Raw genomic sequence first — 21,528 nt, forward strand, 5'->3', positions numbered from 1 at the left:
CTCTTCAATGCCAGGCTCCTGATTGTCCTCACAGATCATCTTTGCCTTCTCTGGTCCTTCTTAAAACAGGATGCCCAGAATTAAGCACAATATTTGAAGGTGGGATCTGACCAAAACAGAGCAAAGTGGAACAATTACTTTTGCTAATGTAACTTAACACTACATGTGAAGCATTTTTTTCTGCTTTACAGCTATTGTAGTTGTGATGTCTGTGAGTGGCAGACCCAAAGCCCCTGTTATGTTAGTATAATTGTGAACTAAGGTGGGCCTTGTCTGCATATTGGAGGCATTATATAACACAGAGAGAGGAAATACAGAGTTGTGTCTTATATTTCAATAGAAATATACTTTTCACTGATATACTTTGCCTCTGAACTAGCCATGATACGAAGGGGAATTTCTGCCTGGAAGGGAACTCAGCATGACTCATTGCCTCATGAGCATTTGGAGACAAATATCTTTCACTAAAGAATATATGCTCTTGAAATGCAGCCAATCCTGTTTATAGCTAGTGCGTGCCAAATTCCACATGCATCCTCTGTTAACCCTCTAAAGTCATTGCTTGATTTCTGTGTGGGGCTTCTGTCCCAAAATGAATCAATGATTGCACTAAATTTGTATGTACATTGAGATACTGACTTTGAGGTTGCTACTCATACTCCTTAGTGTAGCTTGAAATCTTCGCCTCCGTCGTAACAATGGAAATGAGGAACTGCTTGGCCTTTTTTGTTGGGTTGGGCCTCATCTGAGCTTATTATACTATCACAAGGGACAAAATAGAACTACTTAATAAACATCATGAGCCAAAAAGGCTTTTTTTCCCCCTAACACAAGGAAGTTAGCAACAATACATTTGTTCTGACAGGCTAATCTCTAGGGCAAATGGTTCATTTTATTGCCTGAGATGAAAGACAAGATGGCACTCTCTGATTTCACAGCTAGATAGACGAATCTTTAATTCAACCCTGGTAGGCTACTTTACAGGTTACAGAGCAAGCCATGTGATACACCCACAGCTTTGGTCTCTAATTTCTTGGGATCACTCTGTCTTCAAACATCTGCTATTGAAAGCAGCTGCTCTTGTCCTTGTAATAGTAGGGCTGGTTCTGGTCATTTTACAACTGATCTGTAACACAGTGCTGATGACGTAGCCCAAATACACAGAGTATTACAAGTATCTCAGGGACACTGTCTTCTTATTCATTATTATAGCTGCTCATTTCATGGAAAGTAACTCTTGGTGATATACAACAATCCAGTAAAACAGTAACAGTTCAATGACATAGTTCAATGACACAAGTGTCTTCTTGCGTCTGTGACCCTAAACGTTTCCCTTCCAATTCTCTCACTCATCCTTGTTTTTCTTGCCCCACTAATCATTGCTCAGATGTCCACTATTACACTTTCATTTTATTTCATTTCACCTTCTTTTGTTTTGTTTTTTAGAAATAAGCTGCCCCAGGGGTTCAGTTTGAACTGAAAGGCAGGCGGTGGCTGAAGTAAAAAAAGTAAACATACAGAAAGCAGAGCAGGACCAGTTAAGCATTAAAATCTGAAAAGCAAACATACTAGAGAAGTGAAGTCTGGGGTTTGTGCTCCAGGGCACATTGCAAGTTACAAGAGAGGAGTTGTGACAAATCCAGAATGTTGGTCATACTTGGAAGAGATATTGTTATGTCCTGAGAACTCTAGGAGTTCTCACTCAGGTCCACTCACTTGTGTGGGCGTTCTTCCCCCTTTCCTCATTGGTTGGTTCTCCCCAGCAGCCAGCTATAAAAGCAGGCTGCGGGGTCCAACCAGTTGCTGATTGCTGCGAGCCAGTTCCAGGCGTGGCAAGCACGGTCAGCCCTTTATTGTATAATAAAGTATTGTTGCACTCATGCTCTGGTTCAGCCTCTCATTGCTCAAACTTAACACTGGCGACGAGGATGGGATGGCTACCAGAAGCACCATGCAACCGCTGAGTCACTAGCCGCCGATCCGCAGCCCAGAGAGAGCGATCGGCGGCGAGAGAGAAACGCTGATCCGCAGCCAGAGAGAGCGGTCAGCCAACAAAAAGAGCAAACAAAAAGAGCAAACGCTGATCCGCTGACAGAGAAAGCGGCCAGCAAGCGATAAGAAGCAAACGCTGATCCGCAGCCAGAGAGAGCGGTCAGAATCGAAAGTTAGAAGCGTCTGTAGCCGCTTGTTAGCCCAGCTACAGGGAAAGTGAAGCGCTGCGAGCCGCAGCCACTCAGTATCAGGCGCGAAATTCAAACGGTTGTCATTTGAATTTCAAACCTAAAAGGTACAGCACAGCGCTGTAGCCAGTCACTGACGCCCACTCAGGCGCGAATCCTAACACCATCAACGGCTAACAGCCAAACGTGGTTAACCCAGAGAGAAAGAGAGGATTGCAAACAGCCTCTCCTGAGCTGAAATCACTTGCCCACCACGGGCACTAAAACATTGTCTGCTGCCCCAGAGAGATTTTTTCCTCAGGTTATTCAACCGGTCCCAGCACCATGAGTTCCAATCCAGTCTTCCCGGCGTTCAAGCCAGACGAGGAGAAGTGGGAATCGTATAAGAACCGCTTTAATCATTATATCGATGCAGTTGGCCTGGCGGATGCGGGAGAACATCGGAAAAATCGTATTTCCTAATCTACTGTGGAGCCACCGTCTACGATACTGCCGCAGCGCCGTGGCTCCTCGTGAGTTGAAAAACGCCCGTGGTCTGAGTTACTTGAAATTCTCACTAACCACTATTCCCCCAGGCCCTCACAGATTGCCAGGAGGTTCACCTTCCGTATGAGGAAGCAATCGAGCAAGGAGACCATCAATCAATATATGGCCGCTCTCAGAACAGCAGCACTGCATTGTGGGTTTGGAACCTACCTGGAGGACATGCTCCTCGATCAATTAGTCTGCGGGGTCAAGGACCTCCACCTGCAAAGGCGCCTTCTCGCAAAAAAAGACCTCAACCTCGCACAAGCAGTCGAGGAAGCCTTGGCAGCTGACCTGGCAACAAACTCAGCCACCGAAATCCAGGGACGAAGTGCCAAGCTGACATCACTCCCAGTCCACTCCGAGGAGGTGGTAGCAGAGGAAACCATCAGCGATGAAAACGAAGTCCACCGCCTATCCAATGACAGACGGCCGCAGGTAGGAGCCAAACAAGAGAACATCGGTCCACCCAAGCACATCACCCTGTGCCTAGCCTGTGGGGGATCTCATCAGAGGGCCACCTGCAAGTTTAAAGGAGCCACCTGCAATAACTGCCATAAAAGGGACACATCGCGAGAGTCTGCCAAGCCCCCAAAGCGCAGCACAAAGGCACCCTCCCTCGCACTCGGGACCACAGAGGCAAGTACTGAACTGTCGCACGCACCACCTTGCCAAGCACACTTGCCACACTGTTAGTAAAATTTCTCTCTCAGTTTCCCTGGAAGGTAAACCGTGCCGCATGGAGGTTGACACAGGGTCAGCGCTCTCAATTATCTCGTGGAACACCCTTAAGAGGCTCCAACCAAGCCTATCCACTAGCCGGCTCCAGAGATGCCAGTTTGGCCTGAAGGACTACCAGGGGAAGACCATTCCTGTAATCGGCAGAGGCAAGTTTCTTGTCAGTTTTAAAGCTTTTAAAGGTCACCTACCTCTAGTGGTAGTTAACGGCAATCTACCCACCTTATTGGGGCTCGATTGGTTTCCCCATCTTGGCCTAGGGCTAACAGGAGTCCATGCTGTCTCAACCTCAGACACTGACTCCTTATTCGCTGATTACTCAGATGTATTCAGCGAAGAGCTGGGGTGTTATAACGGTACCCCCATCTCATTCTCAGTTGACCCCCAAGCAGTCCCAATCAGGCTAAAACCGCGTAGGGTCCCATTTGCTATCCGGCCAAAACTAGATGCGGAATTGGATAAACTATTAAAACAAGGGGTCATTGAGCCAACAGATTTCGCCAAGTGGGAGACGCCCATTGTCACACCCCTCAAAAAAGACGGTAGCCTGAGAATTTGCTCGGACTACAAGACGACAATCAATAAATTTCTACAAGTTAGCGCTTATCCTGTGCCCGTCATCCAGCACTTATTACACACATTCAAACCAGGCAGCATTTTTGCTAAATTGGACATGTCTCAAGCATATCAGCAGTTCCCTGTAGATAACCAAACAGCGGAACTCCAGACAATTGTCACTCACAGGGGTGCCTTCCGATGCAAGCGTCTCCAATTTGGCGTAAGTGTTGCCCCTGGTATTTTTCAATCCCTCATGGAGCGGATTTTGCAGGGCCTCCCTGGTGTAGTACCCTACTTCGACGACATCTTAGTCTCGGCCAGGGACAGACCCCAACTCTTCCAAAGAGTTTGAGCTGTGTTAGAGAGGTTCAGACAGCATGGCCTCAAGTTGAAAAAAGAAAAATGTGCCATTGCCACTAGACAGGTGGACTTTCTGGGTTATAAAATTGACGCCTCTGGCATTCACCCCCTGGAGTCCAAGGTTAAGGCAATCCACGAGGCACCCACTCCAACCTCCAAAACTGAACTACAGGCGTTTCTTGGGGCTATTAACTTTTACACATCCTTTTTGCCCCATAAAGCATCAGTAGCTGAACCCCTACACAGATTACTGGATAAAAAGTCACCCTGGCACTGGGGGCACAAAGAAGACCATGCCTTTCACGCCGTCAAATCACTACTCACGTCAGAGGCAGTACTTATTCAATTCGACCCTAACCTCCCTTTAGTACTGGCAGCAGACGCCTCCCCTTTTGGAATTGGGGCGGTACTAAGTCACAGGCTTCCCAATGGCGCCGAGGCCCCCATCGCCTTTTTCTCAAGGACGCTCTCTGCTACGGAGCGCAATTACAGCCAGATCGATAAGGAAGCCCTAGCAGCTGTTGCAGCCGTGAAAAAATTTCACGAATTCCTTTTTGGCCATTTTTTCGAGCTGGTCACGGACCACAAACCCCTCCTGGGCCTACTAGCCGGGACAAGCAGACCCCTCAAGTCCTCTCCCTAGGATGACAAGGTGGACTCTCTTCCTAGCAGCTTACTCCTACAGACTTATACACCGCCCGGGTAAAACACTGTCCCACGCTGACGCACTCAGTCGCTGCCCCTTGCCTGCCCCGGCTGAAGACCCTGCTCCTGTCCACGCTATTTTCGAGATCACCCAGTTGGACCTACCCATCACTGCCCTGGACATTGCTGCTAAAACCAAGGCAGACCAAACACTCGCCCAGGTGCTCGACTGGGTGAGGACGGGGTGGCCGGGTGGCAATGTTGATAACAAATTCACACCTTTTAAGACTCGCATGCAGGAATTGTCAAGTCTGCAGGGCTGTCTACTATGGGGCACTCGAGTGGTCATCCCGGCCTCACTGCATACCCGAGTTTGGAAGCATTGCACGAGGGACATCCTGGCATCGTGAGAATGAAGGCGTTAGCACGCAGCTACGTGTGGTGGCCGGGTCTAGACGAGGACATTGTCAATTGGGTAAGTTCCTGCAGCATTTGCCAGGAATCCCGTCCTGCTCCCCCCATTGCCACCCCTACTAGATGGGAAAGCGCCAGCGCTCCTTGGTCCAGAATTCACATCGACCTGGCCGGCCCTCTGCATGGGAAGATGTTCCTAGTGGTCGTGGACGCCTATTCCAAATGGATTGACGTAGCACAGCTATCCACGACCACCACACTAGCAATCACCAACGTGTTAACACGCCTGTTCGTTACGCACGGGTTACCCGACTCCATTGTCTCCGATAACGGCCCACAGTTCGCATCGACTGAGTTCAGCCGTTTCGCTGCCAACCTGGGTATCCGCCACATTTTCACAGCCCCATTTCACCCTGCCAGTAACGGATTGGCTGAAAGGGCCGTCAGGACCACTAAAGAAGCCCTGGCAAGATTCAACAAGGATGACTGGCACTACAAGCTCTCGCGGTTCCTGATGAGCCAGCACTCAACTCCTTGTTCAGTGACCAATAAGTCCCCAGCTGAGCTCCTGATGGGCAGGCGTCTGAGGACTGTATTGGACAGACTACACCCACAGTACTGCCCTGACTCTCCCTCGCTTCCACATCGGGGTTAGACATTTTATCTTACAGGAGCCAGTTTTCGCGAGGAACTTCGCTGGAGACCCCCTGTGGATCCCGGGCGAGATCGTAGCTATCACCGGGCCGCGATCGTATCGGGTCAGACTGGAGGATGGCCGCGTCTGGAGAAGGCACATAGACCAACTGCGTAGACGCCTCAGCACCATCGCCAGCAGAGACCCAGAGGCACTAGACGAGGGAGGCTTCATCCTCAGCCTCACATCCACATCACGCCCGGCGATCAGTTCACACCTACAGCCGGTTCCAAAGCCCGAACACAGACAGCGGCGCCCAGACAGTTGACCAGCCCGATCCAGTCTACAGGAGCACACCCCAGTGATCAACCCTACGAGCCCGGGCAGGCCCGAACCGAGGGGCACACTGGGGACACTTTGCCGACTCTGCCTTCCCAGGCAGACCCCGGACGGACAGACGATGTTCCAGAGCTACGCCTGCCCGGGCGCCAACATAAACCCCTGCCTACCTCAAAGACTATGCATGTTCGCATCTGGGGGAAGGGTGTTATGTCCTGAGAACTCTAGGAGTTCTCACTCAGGTCCACTCACTTGTGTGGGCATTCTTCCCCCTTTCCTCATTGGTTGGTTCTCCCCAGCAGCCAGCTATAAAAGCAGGCTGTGGGGTCCAACCAGTTGCTGATTGCTGCGAGCCAGTTCCAGGCGTGGCAAGCACGGTCAGCCCTTTATTGTATAATAAAGTATTGTTGCACTCATGCTCTGGTTCAGCCTCTCATTGCTCAAACTTAACAGATATAGAGCACCCATTTTTTCACCACATCGGGTAAAAGGAAAATGTACTTTTTAATGTGCTTGTTTACTTCAATGGTTAGATCTTTTGTTCAGGAGCTGAAGGAGACAATTTTTGTCCTCCAATTTTTTTTCCGTGCAATCACAACTCTGTGAGGTAGGCTGGGCTGAGAAACAGTAACAGATTCATAATTATTCAGTGGGCTTCCATGGATGAGGATAGACTAGAATTTGAGTGCCCCGATGCCAGTCCATCATGAACTTAGAAAAGAGGTTTCTTGTTCCCTCCTACCATTTCTCAAAAATAATTTTCAAATGCTGCTCCAATATGACAAGAATTTATCACTCTCTGGGCTAACACCAGTGGCCTCATGTTTTATTAAAAAGCAAACAGAGAATATCACATGCTCAAATTAGGAACAAAAAAACCTGAAAATCAGCCTGACTCTTTTGACTTCAATTCCATAATCCTCCAACTAGTTTGACAAAGGGCCAATTGCTTCTTCATTTCTATTTATTTGCCTGTCTAAAAATTGTGCTGAACTACTATTGTTCTTGATTATGTAGAATAGGGGTCCTCAAACATGACAACTTTAAGACTTGTGGACTTCAACTCCCAGAATTCCTCAGCCAGCCAAGTTTGGAGACATCTGATCTAGAAAATAAATCTTTTGCAGGACAAGTTGAGGCAATTACATTTTTTTTTAAAAATGTACAATTCCTACCATTGTTTTTAATTTAGCTTTTGTAAACAAGCACTCATATTAATTCTGAAACTCCATCCAACTTTTCTCATGTTGAGTACTTAACACTGATATTAGGAACATGTGAAGAACTGAAAAAGCCAGTATTCAAAATTATGACGAAGTTAACAGCAACACAAGGTAATCTTGAGAAGACTTGGGAGGTTACCAAGCACAATACTGTTGCTTCTTGATAAGCTGGAGCATTTCATGGAAGTGTCCTATAACCAGTCTGGCTACTAAAACATCTGTCGTGCCAGCTTTCCGATTCTGAATGGTAACGGTTTTGCAAGGCCTGAGAGCCATTGGCTTAAAACTGGAGCTTTCTGCAAGCAGAACAGCTTCACTATAGTTCTGGACAATGAACAGCAGATTTTATCTCTCTGAAATGTTTTGGGATACTTTGGGCTTGATTGGTTGGCACAGATTCATGGATCTGATAATCCATGGTCTTTCAAAGGACAATGGGAGTTCCCATAACAGTTTCAAACAAATCTCAGCAAATTGGTAGCAGTGGTGGTGGTGGTGTGTGTGTGTGTGCGTGTGCAGGAAATGGGAGTATTGCAGAGCAAAGGCCTACAAAGTTTTCAAGAATATATTCAGTCCCCTTACTAGGATCTAGACAAATACAGGGGCCCAGGAAGGCAACTGGTATTGCTGCTATCATTATCTATCTGATCAGAATTAAGAGGGAAAAATGGGGCTGCAAGGAGGGGAGATAAGTTCTTTTTTTTTTCTGAAGTGCCAGGAAGGGAGACTCCTTTTATTTATTTTAAAATAAGAGAACTATGGCTGGCCAATCCCACAGAGAGAATTGTGATGTCGGCTTTTCCAGATGGCATGTTGTCCAGCTCCATTCAATCCTGACAGTGCCATTGTAGGAAAGATAAGCTGAACTGTGTATATACAAACATGGAGGACAGGTTGGGTTGTGTGAATATGAATATGTTAAGAAATCTCTGGATTAGTTATGTGAACACAAAAGTGTTGGCAATGTAAGCTTGTTTCAGACCACTAGGTACAATTTTGTGTTCCATGAATAGAAATATATAGAACTGGCACTTAGGAAAAACCTTTTAATTTATAATTTTATTCTTGAGAATGGAAATAGAGTACAGCATTTCATTGGAAGTTCAATTTTCAAAGAAAGACAAACCAAAGAAGTTATATTGAAATATATACGTCATAATGAATGAGGGCGATTCAAGAACTGGGAAATTATTTTGTCTTGGAAATGGAAATGTAGCTGAATAAGCCACTTAGGGAAGTTGCAGACAGCTATTAATGAGATGATGAACCACAGAAAAAGCTAACTTAGATATTACAAATGTTGCCTCATCACAGGACCTTGAGCTAAGTGTACATTATCTTTTCAAGTTCTCTGCTGCTGTGATCTTGATCACTAATCTGCATGTTCAGAACAAGCCCAAGCTTTTATCCTTATTTCAAAATAAAAGTATGAAATCCCATATCAAAATGCTTCCCCAATGTTAAAAAAAGTCCCTGCAATTAGAAAAAGATTAGATTAAAAATGTTTTTCTGGCATATTAATGTACATCCTAAAATTGCATTTAAACTGAGCATGACAGTAATTGAGCATTACAGTAATTGAGGATTATAATTATTCCAGCCTTATAATTCTGAAATCATAGAAGGCCACTCCCAAGATATCTTGATTAGACACATCCTTTTTCTAAACCAGCGTTCTAACCTTAAGAAGCATTTTTGAAACACTTCCATTTTTAATTAGGGTGAAATGATTGAGCAGAAAAAAAATGCAAAAAGATTTCCTGTTTGGGAAATGCAAGTGCATTGCCTACAAATACTAACTATTAACAACACACTCCAAAGTATTTTCAAATCATGTAGTCCAGATCAAATACAGATTCAAAACATGATGAGGATGCAGATAAAATAATGAATTGCTGGATTTTTTCCCCCCAAGACACCCAGTCATTAATTGATCATTCAAATACAACTCCGACAGTATTCTGGTTGCAGGTGTATTAAATAGCAGTGTGAAGGAATGTCAAAAGCATGCTGGGACATGCTCCATAGCATTGAAGGGTCTTCCAGGGGGAGCTTTCACTATTTCTTTTATCTTTCTGAGGAGCAGCACTAGGAGCAGTCTACAGTCTACAATTGTCTTTGGACATTGTGACAATAATTTCAAGTCCAAGTTTTCAAGTGCCATACAAGAAGAGGGAAGTTTGACTTATTTCAGAACTACAAAGCCCACAGATGAGAACTTTCAACAATTATAGCTAGTTAGTGTATGGCTGCAACCTTGAAAAACTGAAAAGCCTGGGCCTGTTTTTATGCTGTGGGAACTTCCAAGAGGGGATTCACAAAATGTTAGCTCTGAAAAAAGAACTGTGGAGTTTGAATCAAGTAGAAGAGTGATTTTAATACCTTTAAAACGGTATTCGTCTTTGGAAATTAAAAGAAGATCCACAACATACACACACATACATGGGGGGAAGAGAGAGAGAGAGAGAGAGAGAGACTGACTCTTGGATTTTTGTTTAGTTGGTTTTGACTCTTGGCAGCATCATACACAAATGTAACCCACCAAATTTATAAAGTTCACAATCCGTGTCATTCAGTTATATTTGGGTGAGTTGCTACATAAACAAACATCTTCTGCTTGGCTTTTTTGTGATGTTTTGTGCATTTCCACTCCCCCTTCTATATTAAAAGTAGATTCTCTTCACTGCTACCAACCTCAATATGTTGTGAATAAGGGCAAAGACACTTCTTCCTTGATTCATTTCCCTGCCACAGCAACCGGAACTTCCCTAGATCCCATAGAAGGTGAAATTAAAAGAAATCTCTTGAACAGATCCCAATGCACTACCCAAGTCATTGCTACATAGAATAATAGAGTTGGAAGAGACCTTGAAGGTCTTCTAGATACATACAACGTGGATACCTGCTTGGAGGTCTCAACATTGTATACGTTTCTCTGGTGGTCCTATGAAGAACAGGTGCAAAGTTGAAAGCCTCATTGTCTAACAGTTCTCGTCCAACATGTTAATGATTCGATGTTGAGTTTCCCACACTGAATCATTGCATTCCCATCCAGCTTCCACTAAAAAGTCTCCAGCAAGAAAGAATCTACTACTGTTCTGGGCAAAAGGTTCCACTGCTCAACAGCTTACCATCAAATTCATCAGCCTGCATCACCTTGCTTTGGATTTCAACCCTTTGTTCCTTGACCTACTCCCAGTTTCAAGAAAGAACTGGCTCATTCTCTTGTACCTGGGACAACCTTTTAGATATTTTTAAACTCCTATCAGCAATCAGTCTTCCCTTTGGAAGCTAAATATGTCATCTTTTGCAATCATTTCTAATAGGGCATGAGGTGAAGTCAGAGAGACAAAAACAATACTTTGGCATTCATGTGCAACGTCACAATTCATGCAAAAAAGGTGTGGGGTTGTGTGTCACAACAGCACAATTTTACTTTCATCAGTATGACTCCATTTGCTTTGCACTTCACATATTGCTTTTCCATGTCCTTTTTAAAGTGTGATGTCTCTTGAGTTTTGTGGTACTCGCCACCGGACTCAGTACTCTTAAGTACGGTCGAACCACTGCAGAAGATCAGGAAGAAAAAACATACTAATAGTGGAGTCTCTTTTCATTTTGATCTTAACTCCTTGTGACTTCATGAATGTATTATGTAGCTTTATTGACAAGAATGTCAAAATGGATTGCTATCTTCTGAAAGATCATTCTTATCTATTTATGACTCAGTTCTAGAAGAGAAGGAAGAGCTTCAAACTGTCTAGGACTGTCCTGTTAGGGTAGTCTTCCAGAAACCATTATCCTCCTGAGAAGATGAAATAAAATTCTCATAACTCCCAGTATATTAATCGGGCTGCTGCCTAGGGTGGTAGAAGTTGTTGCAGGACACACTGAATTTTTTATTTACAGTAAGTGCTTAACACTACTTTGGGAGCATATTTCCAAGCCAATGTGGCCAAAAGAACGGTGCAATATCTTAAGCCAGTGACCCCCCAACCTTTTGGGCACCAGGGCCTGGTTCCAGGGAGAAAGGTTTTTTTCGTGGACCAGAAGAAGAATGCTTTTGCATGGGGCTTTGCTTGTTTGTGTGGCATGCCATGGATTGGTGCTGGTTCATGGACTGGGGTTGGAGACCCCTGTCTTAAGTTACTTTGACCTACTTATCCATTCATATAACAGGCTCATTTCATTCTCGTTAGCTCCCATTATGATTTATTCTTCTTCAGGTCATCGTTCTTCATTTTGAGGGGAAAAAGAATATTTTCCTAATTAGAGCCCTAATTATTGGCCTCTTGTCTGCTGTAATTTTGCTCCCACTGCAGGATTAATCCTGTGCAAGAAGGAATGCTTTCCTCTGAATTAGTTTACTATTCTCTTATAGCTCTAGGAACCTAAGAATCAGTACGAACATGGCTAGCATTTTTTTAAAGAGTATATTGTGTTATGCAAACAGATCTGGATAGAATATTGTGAGGAACACTTGGAGGACACTGGAGTAAAGATCTTTTTCTCCACCCGCCCTCCCCAGTTGGGAACTGCTGTTCACTGTAGACACTCCACTGAACTGATTGCAGACCTTGGGATTTGCTCTGTTTATATGACTTGCTCAATCTTTCATTGTTCATTGGTCCAGTCATTTGGAAACTATGGATCTGATCCATAGGGAATTATATGTTGGTCTCTATTGCCTTATCTAATCTGATGTTTGTTTTTAATTTCTTTGCCACAACATCTGTCCCACATCATGGAATGATTTAATAATTTGGAATCTGTAGCAAATACCAAGTTATTTACTACTGCTGCTCTTTCTCCTCCTTTCGGGGCTTCCACGAAAAAGACATTGGGTACTTGGCTTGTTCCGTTTTGTGCTCACGCTGCCTCTATTCAACTGTCTATATAGGCCTGTGTCAGAATCTGCCTCAACACCATTTGTTGTCTCTTCTACATAAGGTCTATTTCCACCTGTGGCACTTTTTGGATCTACTGTAGATATTTCTAAAAGATCTTCGCTGACATTCCAAAACTTATAAAATGGGCATTTCAGAAACTGCAGCAATATTTCTTTCAGCAAATCCAGACCTCTGAAGTGGTCTTTCTACCAACAAATGACTTCATTTCCTTTTGGGGGGAAAGGCAAACAGTTGGCCTCAGCATCTGTCCATTCCCACAACCAAGTACTGAGACATTTGAGGTCCCCATGAGAATAGATGTCAAAGGACAGAACTGTGAAGCTGTGTATACAGTGAGGCCTTTTGAATGCTTTTTGGCAAACATTTAGTTCTAGGAAGTTGCTGTCAGTTTTTATTCCAAAGCTTTAAAAAATAACAAGGCTAAATCCATAGAAATGCCTACAAGGAGATAGATATACATGCACTATATCAGATGTATACATATTGAATTATTGGGACTGGACCAGTAGCAGAACTGCTCATGAAATCCCCTTTCACAATTCCCACGAATTATGTCCTGCAGCTAGACTGACCTGGGACAAAAAAAGTCCTCTAGTTTGCTGTGATTCATATTTAATCACGGAAAAATAAGTCATGGCTCCTGCTATTCAACATGTAGCCTACAAGCCCGCATAAGCAATAGTTCAAAAAATGTTCATCATTGAAGCCCTTACAATTACACCGCCTAGGAAGTTCCGCCTAGCTGCTTTCCGTATTTATGTATCTGATCAGTTTAGGGCAGTGGTGGAATTCAAATTTTTTTACTACCAGTTCTGTGGCATGGCTTGGTGGGCGTGGCAGGGGAAGGATACTGTAAAATCTCCAGTCAGAGGTGGTATTTGCCGGTTCTCCAAACTACTCAAAATTTCCGCTATGGGTTCTCCAGAACTGGTCAGAACCTGCTGAATACCACCCCTGGTTTAGGGGTCATTCTGATAGGATTTGTTTTGGAGCTTGTGCATGTTTTATATGGCCACATTGTTTAGTTTCCAAATGCCAACTGAGGCCCAGAAGCCAGGGTTTTATTTGCAGAAAAAGATGTGTGGAATCTCAAGCCTGCTTGGAAACTTTACTCTTTGACCTTGGTAAATTAAAGTTCAGTGAATCTGTAGTAAGGCAATGGGCAAATTATCTAGTCCCCGTGTGCTAACCAAATACAGACTGCCCAGCAGAGCCAAGTCACCCTGTGTGCCTTGTCCTCCCCAGCAGCAGCAGCTAGCATTCGATCTGAGGGTAGGTAGATAAGCCTCTAATGTTGAAACCAACAGGATTCAGCTACTGAAAAAGAGGATCACTGATGATAGAATGTGCCAATTTAATGTTTTAACTAGAGCAGCTCACCTGTCATATGCAATGTGTGAACTTGAAAATCTTGCTCTGATAGATTTGTAGCCCTTGGCATTAGACCCTAAGGATATTTCAAGGAATGCTCTGGGTGATATCAATAAATAGCATAAGGAACAAGATGGCTGTAGTGCTCAAAGAGAAGAAGGAAAAGGGGAAAATATCTCTTTTAGGACCAGTGAAAAAAGAACCAAGGTATGAACAAAGTTTCAAGTTCTCCAGAATGTCTATGGAGAATCTCAGTCATCCAGGTCATGGTTGTCCCAAAGATGCTTTTTCAAGAAGCAACTGGACTTTCTGGTTTTTCTTTGAAGATGTTTTGCTACTCATCTAAGAAGCCTCTTCAGCTCTGACTGGATGGTGGGAATGGAAGAAATAGAATGGAAAGTCCAGTTGGAATTTTGGAATTTTTCATCAGACAAGAGAAAGAGAGAGAGAGAGAGAGAGATGTAGAAGTATGAAAGCCCAAAGCCACAAAGCAAGTAAGTAAACAAAAACAAGAGAAGAGCAAAAAGAAAAAGAAAATCAAGTGCCTAAAACTAAAAATAATTGAGGTTCAGAGGCTAAAACTTGTTCTGTTCCCCTAAATATGAATTATAATCATCCTGACCCGAATGCTCAAGGAAAGACCCAACTATTAACTGCCTTCCCAAAGGCCTGCAAGTTTAGGCCCAACCATATATTGGGGGATAGATAATCACAAGAGCAGGCTGTACCCAATGGAAGGCATGCCACCGGGTCCAGATGTGAAACGCTCACTTCTGTTTCAGCTCTCAAAAGACAGAGGACCTTCCACTGGTATTTGCATAGCCTGGATGGTCAAAGTTATGTAGAACCTTGTAGAACCTTATAGGTGATCAATACTTTGAATTACTTCTGAATGGTTCCATTACTTCTGAATTACTTCCATTTCCAAGGAGTTTTTAAGGGCAGTTTGTTGTTAAGTGAATTCCAATACAGTAATGCAAATTGAGAAAGGCTGTTTAAAAAAGAAAACCCAAACTCTGAGTCAAATGGATCCTCATGCTAGGTTGACAGTTCCATGGGAAAATAACTATGATAAAAGTAATCATCCACGGTTGGTAGAGAAAAAGAGGAGACTCCATTTTATTTCTTTATTTAGGAAATTTATTTGTCACCCATCTTGTAGCCAACAACTCTTTGTGGCGTAGCAAACTATGCCCTCAAATGAATTACAAATGGCGTTTCTTAGTTTCAAAGATTGATGAAAGTGCCTTATCTTAATCAAAGTACTGATACATCTGTAGCATGGTATACTCTGACTAGCAACAACTTTTTAGGAGGATATATTTCTAACTGGAGAAGCCAGGGATTAAGCCTATGAGCTGGGGCATGCAAAGCACGTGCTCTGCCTCTAAGTTAAAACCTCCTTAGCTCATGGTATTATTGGGGGCAGGAAGAGAATACTATTAGTGAGAGCACAGTTATGCAACCACTTTGTCCTGGAGGATTTCTGGATGTTCTGGAACACGCAAAAGGCCAGGAGTGATCATCTATGAAGGAAATGGATATTTCAACATCACTAATTGACTGCTAACTACAACTGAGAATGGACAGAAGGTGAAGTGTGATTTGCTGGGTTTGGGAAAGCAATGTCATGAGGCAGATGGTCTTGGTGCCATATTCTCCCTGTACAATTTAGGCTTCAAGGAATTGGTGTACCTGAACCAGTGAGATCCTGTTGGACTACCTGGCTTCAGAGAAGCAACTACATTCAGAAGGTCCCTTTTTGTTGGGCTTCTTAGAGCTTCAGAAAAAATTCAAGTGAGACATGCAGTAGTTTGATACTCTATACATATGTTCTAAAGTTCTGATTTAATGCTTATGGATGTTTTTTTTTTTACCAGAGTTGAATAATATGGCATTTTTTAATTTATGCTCATTCAGTAATAATGCTATAATCTTTAAGCTGGGATGTTATAGCTATTGGCCAGGACCCAAAGCACTGCACAACTAGTTTTGCATGTTTCTCAGAGCACTGAACTTGTCCTTTCTCCATAGTAGCTGCATGACCAGACCTCTTTTGAAACTGAGGAAGGCTTCAAATAATAGTTTATGATATGTCATTGAGTCATGCCCAATCAGTATTATATACAAACCTTCTCCTATTTCCATCAAGCTTTCTTCACTTTTGTGGACAAATTTAAATTTGTTGAAAGAGAAAAGCCTTTGTGATCTACTGCAAATTATCAGAAAATCTGTGGAAGATCTGATCTAGCTTCTATTCACTTCTGTGATGAAAGATTAAAACGATGTCTTTAAGAGTAGGAAGTGAATTCTTGCTGAGACTGCAGGACAGGAGTGAGAAAAATGATTCACTGCCCATCAGTTACTAGGACTATCTTGGAGGGCATAAATCATCTATTTTCAAGGCAGTCTCTGAAACACAGAAATCTGTTCTTCAGCTGGCCCTGAAAACCTGCCCTTCAATTCAACTTCTTTGGGTCTTGTTCTGTAATGTTACAACATGCGTAACTTAGTTCCTTGGTAAAGTGATAAATCTGCAACATACAGTATTTCATCTTTTGGGATTTACTAGATGGATATTTAGATAATGGAGAAGAAATAATAATACTTCAAAAGCCAATCATGATTTTAGTTTTATTTCAGGACTTCCACAAGCAACAAGCCAAAGTTTAGAAAATTGGATGTAATGAGGATGTAATGAAATATACACTAAAAGAAAAAAAAAGGGCATAGTTGAGGCTGATAGCATGAACACATGCACATTTACAACATTTATGTTCTTTGACTAAGGGAAAGAATCTCTTTATTCAAATGTATTGGTAGTTGAAGAGATGTTTTTGACACGATTTGATGGCTGGTGAACCCTAGCTATTTAGTCTACCCCAAGGGTCTACAACCTTAAATACTCAAAGAGCCATTTGGACCATTTCCCACAGAAAAGAAGACATTGGGAGCCAATAACACTGGTGTGACTGGGTGGGCATGGCCAACTCGACATCACTCACTCCCACTCAGTCACCTCGTGCTCTGGAATATGGAGTGAGTCTCAATCCCCCACCATCACCCTTATCTCCTCAGGCCAGGCGAGGAGTGACGGGGAAGGGAGGTTGGCCGCCAGTGGTGGGATCAGACGACAGGGAGCCACAGCAGAGGGCCGAAAGAGCCGCATGTGGCTCCAGAGCCGCAGGTTGCAGACACCGGGTCTACCCACTTGATTGGAAAGAAGAGCACACACAAGGGCTCCAAAGGTATAATATTACTCAGGAGATTTATTTATTTTATATGTTTAATTATTAGATTTATATCTTATCTTTCCTGAGTTGGGTCAAGGTGGCCTGTGTTGTGCTTTCTTCCAATTTTTCCTCACAGCAAGGTTATGTGTTGAGCTGACAGAGAATACAGTAATTAGTCCAATGTCGCCCAGTGAGCTTCAATGGATGAACACAGACTTGGTTCTAGTCTACATTTGAACGAGTGTACCACACTGGCTCCCCAGCTTCCATTTCTGAGATCCATTATCTGTCTTTATTCTTGCCAGCATTCCCTTTCCAACTTTTATATCAGTTAATGAACAAATATAAAAAATATTGTGTGTCATGAGGGTTTATGCCCCTAAATTGCTGATCTGAAACCATATGTCTCAAACTTCGGAAGTTGAAGAAAGACATATCTCAAGAGAATTATTCAACAATGGACCAGCTGTCAAGACTAATTATTTAGGGCAGCCTTCCCTAACCTAGCTTCATACAGAATAACAAAATAGAGTTGGAAGGGACCTTGGAAGTCTTCTAGTCCAACACCACAGACAATACTGCTACCCTTCAAAAAGTCCTCGACTACGTATCAGAATGGTCAAACAAATGGCAACTTCAAATCTCAAGAAATAAATGTTCTGTCTTACATATTGGCAAAAAAAAATCAGAAAATAAAATACAAACTGAATAGTCAAGACCTTGTTGATGGTCCAAACTCTGTCAAGGACCTTGGAATACTTATCTCTAATGATCTAAGTGCTAGAGCCCACTGTAACTACATAGCCAAAAAGGCATTAAGAGTTGTTAATCTAATCCTTCGTAGCTTTTTCTCTGGTAATATCACACTACTAACATACAAAACATTTGCCAGACCAATACTTGAATACAGCTTATCAGTCTGGGACCCACATTACGTATCTGATATTAGCACAGTTGAGAAAGTCCAGAAATATTTCACAAGAAGAGCTCTCCACTCCTCTACTCGTTGCAGAATACCTTATGCCACCAGACTTGAAATTCTAGACCTAGAAAACCTAGAACTATGCTGTCTTCGGTCCAATCTAAGCATAGTACAGTATATAAAATCATACATTGCAATGTTCTTCCTGCCAATGAATACTTCAACTTCAACCATAACAATACAAGAGCAAACAATAGATACAAACTCAAGGTTACCTGCACCAATCTTGATTGCAGGAAATACGACTTCAGCAACAGAGTGGTCAATGTCTGCAATACTCTACCTGACTCTGTGGTTTCTTCCCCAAACCCCAAAAACTTCAACCTTAGACTGTCTACTATTGACCTCACCCCCTTCCTAAGAGGTCTGTGGGGGGCATGCATAAGCGCACCAACGTCCCTGCCATCCCTGTCCTATTGTTTCTTTTTATTTTTCTTATATGTATCCATTCCATGTATTCATAACTATGTTTATACTTATACCTATTATCTTGTAAGCGATTGACAAATCAAACAAACAAACAAACAAACAAACAAACCCTCTGCTCATGCAGGAAACCATTCAGACAAATGGTTATCCAATCTCTTCTTAAAAACTTCCAGTGTTGGAGCATTCACAACTTCTGGAGGCAAGTTGTTCCATTGATTAATTGTTCTGTCAGGAAATTTCTCCTTAGTCTTAGGTTGCTTCTCTCCTTGATTAGTTTCCATTCATTGTTTCATGTTCTGCCTTCAGGTGCTCCAGATGTGCTATAAGTACTGCTCCCAGAATTTCTATCCAGCTGGCAGATGTAGTATCTCTGTAGGACATCTCTTTTAGGAATAGCTGATCATTCCGTCATACCGTGAGGATGCTCCCTGGAATCGTGTAGTGGTAATGCCAATGTAGTGATCCAGATTTGAAGGGGAAAAGGTACTTCCAAGCATGTTTGAGTACAAATGTAGTTTCTGAATTTCAATTCCTTAATTTTTCCTGCATTTCCTTAAAATTCCTGCATTGGTCCTGAGATTATGGTGCAATTTTGAAGCACCAACATTTGAGTTTGGGACAAGGTGTATCTTTTTTAAGGGGTTGCCAACAGATGCAACGCGCATACCCACATATTAAATTATTTTCCTTTCAGATCCAGATCATTGCATAGCTTTAATTCAGAAAACTGGAATCCCAGATCTATGTAATGTTGGAAGACTTGCATTTTCATCTTGTTGGTTTGCATGTTCGGGTGCTGTTTCAAATGTATGGAGCTTTCCCCACCCCTCAAATAGCATCTGACACATTGTATCTGTATACCTAAATGTCTCCTCTGCTTTCCTGCCATATCTACAAGCACTGGAAAAACAGTTCTGACTACACCCCTATTCTAGGGAATAGTCTCAATGCATTCCCTGGTGTTAAAAGTTGAGCCTATTTTTGGAACTTTACAAAGCATCTTGTAGTTATATAAACATGAGCTTCTATGTTTGGAATCAACTAAGTAAAACAATGGCTCCTCCTGAATTTCTCCTAATTCCTGACCAAGTCTGCTCAGCAGGGAAAAAGTCAATTAATGGGATGACCTTGAAATATTTTAAGCTGCTGTATGAAACAAGCCCTTTTTTATTTACCTTTCCAGCAGTCTGGCCCACATTAAGCCCTGTCCCAGTGGCTTCCATTAGATAATCTTCCCTTTGGTATCCATGGGGTTGGCTAGACAGCACAATCTATTCACTAGCTGCTAGGTTGTGGGCTATATTTGTATGGAGTGTCAACGTCAATTCAAGAGATGCAACTCAGGAATCCTTGAAACAAGGATCCTGGGAATGGAAATGCCAGTTGTTGTGGTTGCTTGATGATATTCTAGGTTAGTTTTAATTGATCTCTTTTGGCTCCATTTAGCCTCAGTTCAATTTGTATCTCAACTCTTATATTTTCTGAAGGCTGGTGTCTTGCATCACATTCTTGCATTGAGAGTCTGCCTATTATCCCCAGATGAAAGGATCTTGGTTACTAATCTGAAAAGGAGCTGTTGGAGAGCAGGCATGTTATACAACCCAACACTCCCTCGCTACAGCATGACAACACAGAAAGGGAGCTCAAAGGCAACACATACAAAGAGGGACACTCTGGGTGAGGAACAATGGATTTATTTTGTTTGCTCAACTCCTCTCTCTCCCCTTTAGGTTCTCCCCACCCCCACCACACCACCCCCATAGCTGATGATTAATCAACAGACAAAATAGAGCAGTCCAAACCTTTGAGAAATGTGCTAACAAAAATAAGAGAAGCAAGAGAAAGAAAAATGCTTCTGAACAAATGGGACATTTTACTTTTCTGACTAAATAGTAATATGGGCCATATTGGCACTTCTATCTATTTTTTTTAAATATTATACTATACTACAGGATTTCAGAATCTCTTGTAGTTCTATAAGGTTTGCTTCTATTTCTTTGCTCCCTTGCCACATATATACACACACACACATATCACACTCACACACACAGCTCTTGGTCTTTCCACATGTTAGGACTTCATGTTTCTTTTATTTCTAACAAGCAGTTTTGCGTGTTCCCAATTTTAGGAATTGTGACATTTTGGACCCAATTTGCTCTTACTCTAAACTGAGGGCTTTTTCAAACTGCTTTACTTTAAACCAAATGGCTTTTCCATGTAATCCAGAATTAATTCATCTAATGTGCCTACCAGCTGATCATCCCTGTCTTGCAGGTTTTAAGATGAAAATGCCAGAGATCATTCTTGGAGCAAGAAACAATGTTTTAGTATCTGAGGCCTTGTTGTGACATTAAAAAAAAATACTTCCATCTAGTAGAGCCTGTGCAAAGAAGAAGTAGAATTGAATAACAGAAGTCTGAGTCACACATTAAAAAGTCAGAATACAAAAAAGGCCCATTACTCTGAAAATACAACCAATTGTAGCCCCATTCTTCTGATTTGTATTCCAACTGATGCTTTCCTGATATGTTGGTATGAGACTCCCACTATTCTAAATAACAGCAATTAAAGAATTGAAATTAAAGATGGGTGATTTGCAGTGTAACTGGCGTAAGAGCTCCACCATGATTGGAGACAGGTCACGTGAGTATGCCATCATGACTGATTCACTTTGGTCAGGTAAGACCCTGAGTGATTTAATGCTACTGGTGCTATCCTTTATTCCGCAGCCAGGATCCATTCTGAGCTTGAAAGAAATGTCAACAACTGGAGCATGCCCACAAATGTTTGGAGGAAGGGATGATGTCATGTTGTCAGGTCTATAAAGAGCTCTATTGCCTTGGATTGAAATTGCTTCCAATTGGGCACAGGGATTGCTGCCTGGGAATGGCAGAAGTTACAAGACAGCACTCTTGGCTGAGGAGTATGGATTCTGTGAGCCCAAAGCATCTAGAAAACCATTTAAAGAGAAAAGGAACAGAAAAAAA

General features: G+C 42.7%; 1 protein-coding gene across 1 annotated transcript in view; it reads left to right on the top strand.

Annotated features, from left to right (window-relative positions):
• The window catches only part of LOC148128192 (uncharacterized), a 34,231-nt gene extending 13,207 nt beyond the window's left edge, over window positions 1-21,024 (top strand). The window contains exons 4-5 of the mRNA XM_087921713.1: window positions 20,029-20,218; window positions 20,816-21,024. The gene's annotated coding sequence lies outside the window, so the exon portion shown is untranslated. The remainder of the gene's footprint in view (window positions 1-20,028; window positions 20,219-20,815) is intronic.
• Window positions 21,025-21,528: the final 504 nt, after the last annotated feature.

This window comes from Pseudonaja textilis, chromosome 1 (genome assembly GCF_049901715.1).
Source record: "Pseudonaja textilis isolate UNSWEBS1 chromosome 1, rPseTex1.2, whole genome shotgun sequence".
Lineage (NCBI taxonomy): Eukaryota > Metazoa > Chordata > Lepidosauria > Squamata > Elapidae > Pseudonaja > Pseudonaja textilis.